Source organism: Miscanthus floridulus, chromosome 2 (assembly GCF_019320115.1).
Source record: "Miscanthus floridulus cultivar M001 chromosome 2, ASM1932011v1, whole genome shotgun sequence".
NCBI classification, from domain to species: Eukaryota; Viridiplantae; Streptophyta; class Magnoliopsida; order Poales; family Poaceae; genus Miscanthus; species Miscanthus floridulus.
Window position 1 is genome coordinate 4,754,210 of NC_089581.1, and position 6,457 is coordinate 4,760,666.

Consider the following 6,457-nt stretch of genomic DNA (forward strand, 5'->3'; position numbering starts at 1 on the left):
TACTGAATAGAATATACTTTCAAAGCGCGTCAATACAGGTCCAACCTGAAAAAGCAAATTGTTCATGACACGCACATAACCAGCGTACAACTAATTATAAGCCCAAGTGGTATGATTGCCACCTGGGGCTGCAAGCAACAAAAGAGCTATCATCTTCTTTTACTACTACGATACGAAGAATGATGGTCCGGGGTGCCCATAATTTAATCGACCTCCTCAATCTTGGGGCCAGCACCGCCAGCAGCAGCGGGGGCCTCATCCCCCATTCCGCCAGCCATGTCAGCACCGGCGCCCTGGTACATCTTGGCAATGATGGGGTTGCAGAGGCCTTCCAGCTCCTTCATCTTGTCCTCAAACTCTTCCACCTCGGCGAGCTGGTTGCTGTCGAACCAGTGGATGGCCTGCTCAACAGCGTCCTCAATCTTCTTCTTGTCGTCGGCGGGCAGCTTCGAGGCAATCTTCTCGTCCTGGATGGTGTTCCTCACTGTTGTAGGCGTAGTTCTCCAGGGAGTTCTTCGACTCAACCTTCTTGTGCTCCTCGTCTTCAGACTTGTACTTCTCTGCTTCCTGGACCATCTTCTCAATGTCCTCCTTGCTCAGCCTCCCCTTGTCATTGGTGATCGTGATCTTGTTCTTCTGGCCAGTCGTCTTGTCTTCAGCAGAGACGTTCAGGATACCATTGGCATCAATGTCAAAGCATACAGTGATCTGAGGGACGCCCCTAGGTGCAGGGGGGATTCCAGAGAGCTCAAATTTCCCAAGGAGATTGTTGTCCTTGGTCCGGGTCCTCTCGCCCTCATAAACCTGGATCAGCACACCAGGCTGGTTGTCTGAGTAGGTGGAGAAGACCTGCTCCTTCTTGGTTGGAATGGTGGTGTTCCTTGGAATAAGCACAGTCATGACTCCTCCGGCAGTCTCAAGACCAAGAGACAGTGGGGTCACATTAAGAAGGAGAAGGTCCTGCACCTTCTCATTGCCCTCGCCGCTAAGTATAGCAGCCTGGACAGCAGCACCATATGCAACAGCCTCATCCGGATTGATGCTCTTGCAGAGTTCTTTTCCATTGAAGAAATCCTGCAGCAGCTGCTGAACTTTGGGGATCCTAGTCGAACCACCAACAAGTACAACATCATGGATGGTGCTCTTGTCCATCTTGGCATCCCTCAGGCACTTCTCCACAGGCTCCATGCACTTCCTGAAGAGGTCCATAGTTAAGTTCCTCAAACCTGGCTCTGGTGATGGTGGAATAGAAATCAATGCCCTCATTGAGAGAATCGATTTCAATTGTAGTCTGCGCTGTGGAAGAAAGTGTCCTCTTAGCCCTCTCACATGAAGTCCTAAGCCTTCTCAAAGCCCTGGGGTTCCCAGTGATATCCTTCTTGTGTTTCCGCTTAAACTCCTGGACAAAGCGGTTGTCAAAATCCTCACCACCAAGGTGAGTGTCACCAGCTGTAGCCTTCACCTCAAATATACCCTCCTCAATAGTGAGGGGTGAGACATCAAAAGTGCCACCTCCAAGGTCGAAAATAAGGACATTCTTCTCACCAACGCTAGTAGCTTTCTTGTCAAGACCATAGGCAATTGCAGCAGCAGTTGGCTCATTGATGATATGCATAACATTGAGACCGGCAATAACACCAGCATCCTTAGTTGCCTGCCTCTGGGAATCATTGAAGTAAGCAGGAACAGTGACCACAGCATTCTTCACAGTTGATCCAAGGTAAGCTTCAGCAATCTCACACATTTTGACAAGAACCATGGAAGAAATTTCCTCAGCCTGAGAACTGCTTCTCCTCACCCTTGTACTGCACTACAATCATAGGCTTATCCACTGGGCCAGAAATAACCTTGTATGGCCACATCTTAATATCACTCTGACAGAGGCATCAGAGAACCGTCTTCCTATAAGACGCTTAGCATCTGCATAATTCAATAAAAAGAAGCACCATTAGAATCATAATTTGGACGTTACGTTCAGTATCTCTGCCTTATATAAATATCTAAAGTCTTGCCCACAGATATTATTAAAGAAACATGAACTAATGCCAATAGAAAATAAAGTGTCAGTTCAAAAAATACCATTAGATATGCCCTTTTATTGGATTAAGTTTCTGAAGCAATGGACAGTTATAATAATATCGTGGATAAACAAGATCTCAAAGTACAACCCAAAACAGTTCAAATGTATATTATCATGGACTACTTTAACACCTTGTGTGATGTGTATATGCAAACCTAAAAAACATGGATAAACAGATCTCAAAGTACGACCCAAAACAGTTCAAATGTATATTATCATGGACTACTTTAACACCTTGTGTGATGTGTATATACAAACCTAAAAAATATGCATGAACAATAACATCTTTTGTGATCTGTACCTAACTAATGAATCTAACATGCTTAGGGGTACATGTGAAACATAACTTTTATTATATAGTAGTATCAAAGATAGATACATAATTTAAGTACCACATGTCCATGTCAATTCATACTTAAACTGCCAAATTCAACCAACATGATTGTTCTTACAGCAAACATAACAAAACGATACAAAGTACAACCCAGAACAGCTTAATAAAGTATAACAAAAGCCAATATTCTAGTTAATTTAATCCCTCTGATTTAAACTAGCAGGTGCATTTCATTTTGTTAGGAAAGCCTTTGACCAACAATCTATATATCAATACATGGTTTTGTAACATAAAATTGATGTCCACATTGACAAATACTTATGATTTTGTATCACATAAATGGCATATTGAAAAAGAGTAATTGATCATCAATGTCTTGTAGAAATAGGCCTACTAACTTCAAGAGTATAGACACAGAAAAGGTAGCTACAAATCTAGGTGCTAGGACCTATAGCTATGTTCACACCAAATGCATAAAAAATATAGAAACAACTCCAACTACAACAAGCTATGTTCACAGCGAATAATTCCAAAATAATTTGTCTACAACCTAGGTGCTTGGACTGGTTCAAAAAGCACTGGGTCAGGCCAGCAAAGTACTGGCCTGTTTAAACAATACAAAACTGGACCCCACAACCATGCAACGAAACCGACATTTATACAATTTGCCACAATATAAAGACAAATTTGTCTTCACACACCATATCAATGTGCAAATGCAGTCATAATAGGTCCTATAGAGAGCCATACTGTTGAAAATAAGAGTACCATGAGAACTACTAGCAATGATAAAAAGAGCTCTGTTTTGTTTAAGTATAAAATGCATAACCAGGGACTAGTTTCTGCATGGACGACAAATCGGCAACAGTGACTTCACGGATGTGTCATCCAACATGGTTTGAATATTTCAATACCAAAAACTTTTATGTGCAAATTCTCCAGTGAACAAACAAATAAATAAATTGCAATAACGGAAAGACAAATCATCATGGCGAACATAGTACAATCCAATATAAATTCCTTTTTCAGTCAATCCAACATAAATTCTTTTTTCAGATGAATTTACAACACTTTAATAACCGCTAAGTATAAAACAATACCTGGATAGTGCATTACCACCTAGTCCAATCATATGTAGAGGCGCTCGGAGTCGGTGAAGGAGACGTAGGACGGCGTGGTGCGGTTCCCTGGTCGTTGGCGATGATCTCGACGCGGTCGTGCTGCCACACGCCGACGCACGAGTACGTCGTGCCCAGGTCGATGCCGATCGCCGGCCCCTCGCCCTTGGTCGGCGCCATTGCTGCGTCTAGATCGCTCGCGGCGGCGGCAAAAAGACTGGATGAGAGAGGGGCAGCTAGGGTTAGGGTTTTTGCGACTGCGCTTGGAGCAGAGGCGATTGCTACTGCCGTACTGCGGTTTTCAGATGCAGAGGCGGCGCCGATGTCGTGGTGGTATTTGTACACAGAGTTCGCTTGGTCTCGGTCTCTGTCTCCTCCGAAATTGCGGGGGAGCGTGGCCCAACAAGGGCCCAGTTCGAACTCTACAGCTTCTGCAGGTGGGGCCCGTAGAATTTAAGTGTTTGACTGTTTGTTTTCTCCACGTGATGGGTCTGTTCGTCTTGCTGCCAATGGACCCATAACCGAAGGTAATTCTCTATTGTTCCTAATATACTCCTGTAGTCCTGTTTTGCTAAATTTGACCACGCCTCGGGACAAACTTTTATTTATCCTTTTTTTGTTGCGATCGTCAAAGAGAGGACTTTATTTATCACCGAGGAATAGAATTACAGTATTGAGTATGCAGGGGCTGAGCTAGCCAACTAAAGTAGACTTCAAGATGCTTGCTGAAGATATTCCCTAGGTGGGAGACAACAACTACAGTAGCAACTTCTAACCAAATGGTCCTGAATGCATCTGTAAGTGAAGCAAACTGAGCCCCATATAACGATGAAAGATAGTTAGAATGGGCGACTATTTCCATTTGCATAGTCATCAATCACTAAAGCCAATTCAAATGGCCATATGAGGTTGATGCTTCTGCTCTGCATCTAGATACCGCACCATGGCCGTGGCATTATCTTAATTGGCTGCAAGGTTGGCACTTTTAGCCCACAGTAAAAAAATCAAACCAAGGTTGTACAGCTCAAAATTCTGGTGGTCAGGAGTCGGATAAAAAAACTAGGAGAATTTAGTAGTTAAGAGTAGGTATTAAACTCTACTAGATTCAATTTTTTGTTCATGTTAACAGAATAATTGCAGAAGCTGTGTAAAAGAATGGTCATTTAAAAGTTTATTCTTTTTTTAGCCTGAGCTAGCTAGCATATTTTTTGGATTTTAGTTGATTGACAAGTTAAATCCACGACTTTTACGTTGGAAGATGATGAACGTTGTATATGCAGTCTATGAAAAAAATGTGAACCAAACTTTGGTATTATTTTCAACACCAACTTGTTCTAAAAATTGTAGCTTTGGAAAAGGTTGCATTATACAGTGCTGTTGCTGGTCTTGCTAACAGATGTCCTACACTCCTACCTGAAGAAGCTTTGTTAGTTAGAAATGGTAAAGGCTAAAGCTAGGCACTAAAACTTGTAGTGCGTGCATTGCACAAAAGTAGATTTTGGATCTGGATGCGTCCATCCTAAAATCCGGCTTCGATTCTAAGCTATGCACTCAATCGTTTGGTAAGCAAGAAATGAATCAAGCAAGTTATCAGATTAATTCATAGATTTGGCACTTCAAGCACAATTTTGAATAAATAAACAATAAGCAAGAATTCTGAATTCGAGTTTTGGAGTTAGTAGTCTTGCTACTCATGGATTATATTTATGACCAGACTATAACACTTAACTGACATAGATGGTCCCATATATTTCAGAAAATTTGCTACACCAAAACAAGCTTATGAGCATTAGAGAAAGTATGGTTGGCTCTATGCAATTATGCATCCAATGATTTAATCCATCAAATTGTACAGAATATAGCTATGGAAACATACCGGATACAATATGGTTCTTTGCTTGAACAATGATAAATATTATGAATGTAAAACTCTATATTCAGAAGTAATTGTCGTCATCAAGCTTGCATCATGCTCCCTTGAATCAAAGCCACGTTTCTCTGTTTCACCCAAAATTAGATATATTGAGTGAGCACTTTACCTTGTAGGCATTTCCTCGAGCTGCTGTTGGGCGTTGTCCATTTGGTCGACCACTCCATTAGGGTGCGTATAGAGGTGCGGGAGGCTGTGTTGTGCGTAGGGCGCAGCACTGGTGCCGCTGACCTTTTTCGTCATGTGCGCCTTGTGCGGGAGGGGGTATCAGGTAAGAGCGAAGGGAGGAGCAGAGGGGCGAGGTCCGCGGTTGCGGCTGGGAGCAGAGGGGGGGCATCGCTGCAAGGAGAGGAGGCGGCCGCGAGGGCAGTTGTCGGTTGAGGGGGCGACGTTGATTCGTGTCTCAGCGTGCTCATCGCTCGCGGGCGTGGGGAAGCCATGGCAGCCGGTGGCGCTGCTGGTGCCGTCATGCTTCGTTTCCCAGGCGGTGGAGCTCGAGTGCAGAGCGCCATGACCCAGATAGGGGCGACGGCGGCCCAAGAGCTGGATGGTGGGTGGTGCAACAGGTGGCGACGAACGCCGGTGTGCCGCAGGCGACGCAGCAGGTGGAGGGCGGAGGGTGCCCGCTCTTGTGGTGCGCGGTGGTGGCCGTGTCCGGCTCGCTTGCGGGGCCGCGCTCAGCTCGCCCGCGGGCTACGCCGCCTCGCTGATGGCTGTCGCCCGTGCTGCCACTCGCTCGACGGACGAGCCCGAGAAAGTTCGCGAGGTTTCGGGTTGAGAAATAAACGGGCAGGGACCAAATCGATCCGCAATCGAACGGACAACATCGCAAGTTTGCTGGATCGGACGGCCAACGGGCTAACGGGCTACGTGGCCCTATCCGTTAGCCCACTTTTGGTGTAGGATTCGTTTGTAGAGACGTGGTCTTGGGCAGCAATGTATGTAGTGCACGCACCGACGGCCGTGTGGGCGGGGACGTGGGCGCGTCTGCCTTG

General features: G+C 45.1%; 1 pseudogene; it reads right to left on the reverse strand.

Annotated features, from left to right (window-relative positions):
- On the reverse strand, positions 1 to 6,172 carry LOC136535990 (heat shock cognate 70 kDa protein 2-like; annotated as a pseudogene).
- Between the last annotated feature and the right edge of the window lie 285 nt (positions 6,173 to 6,457).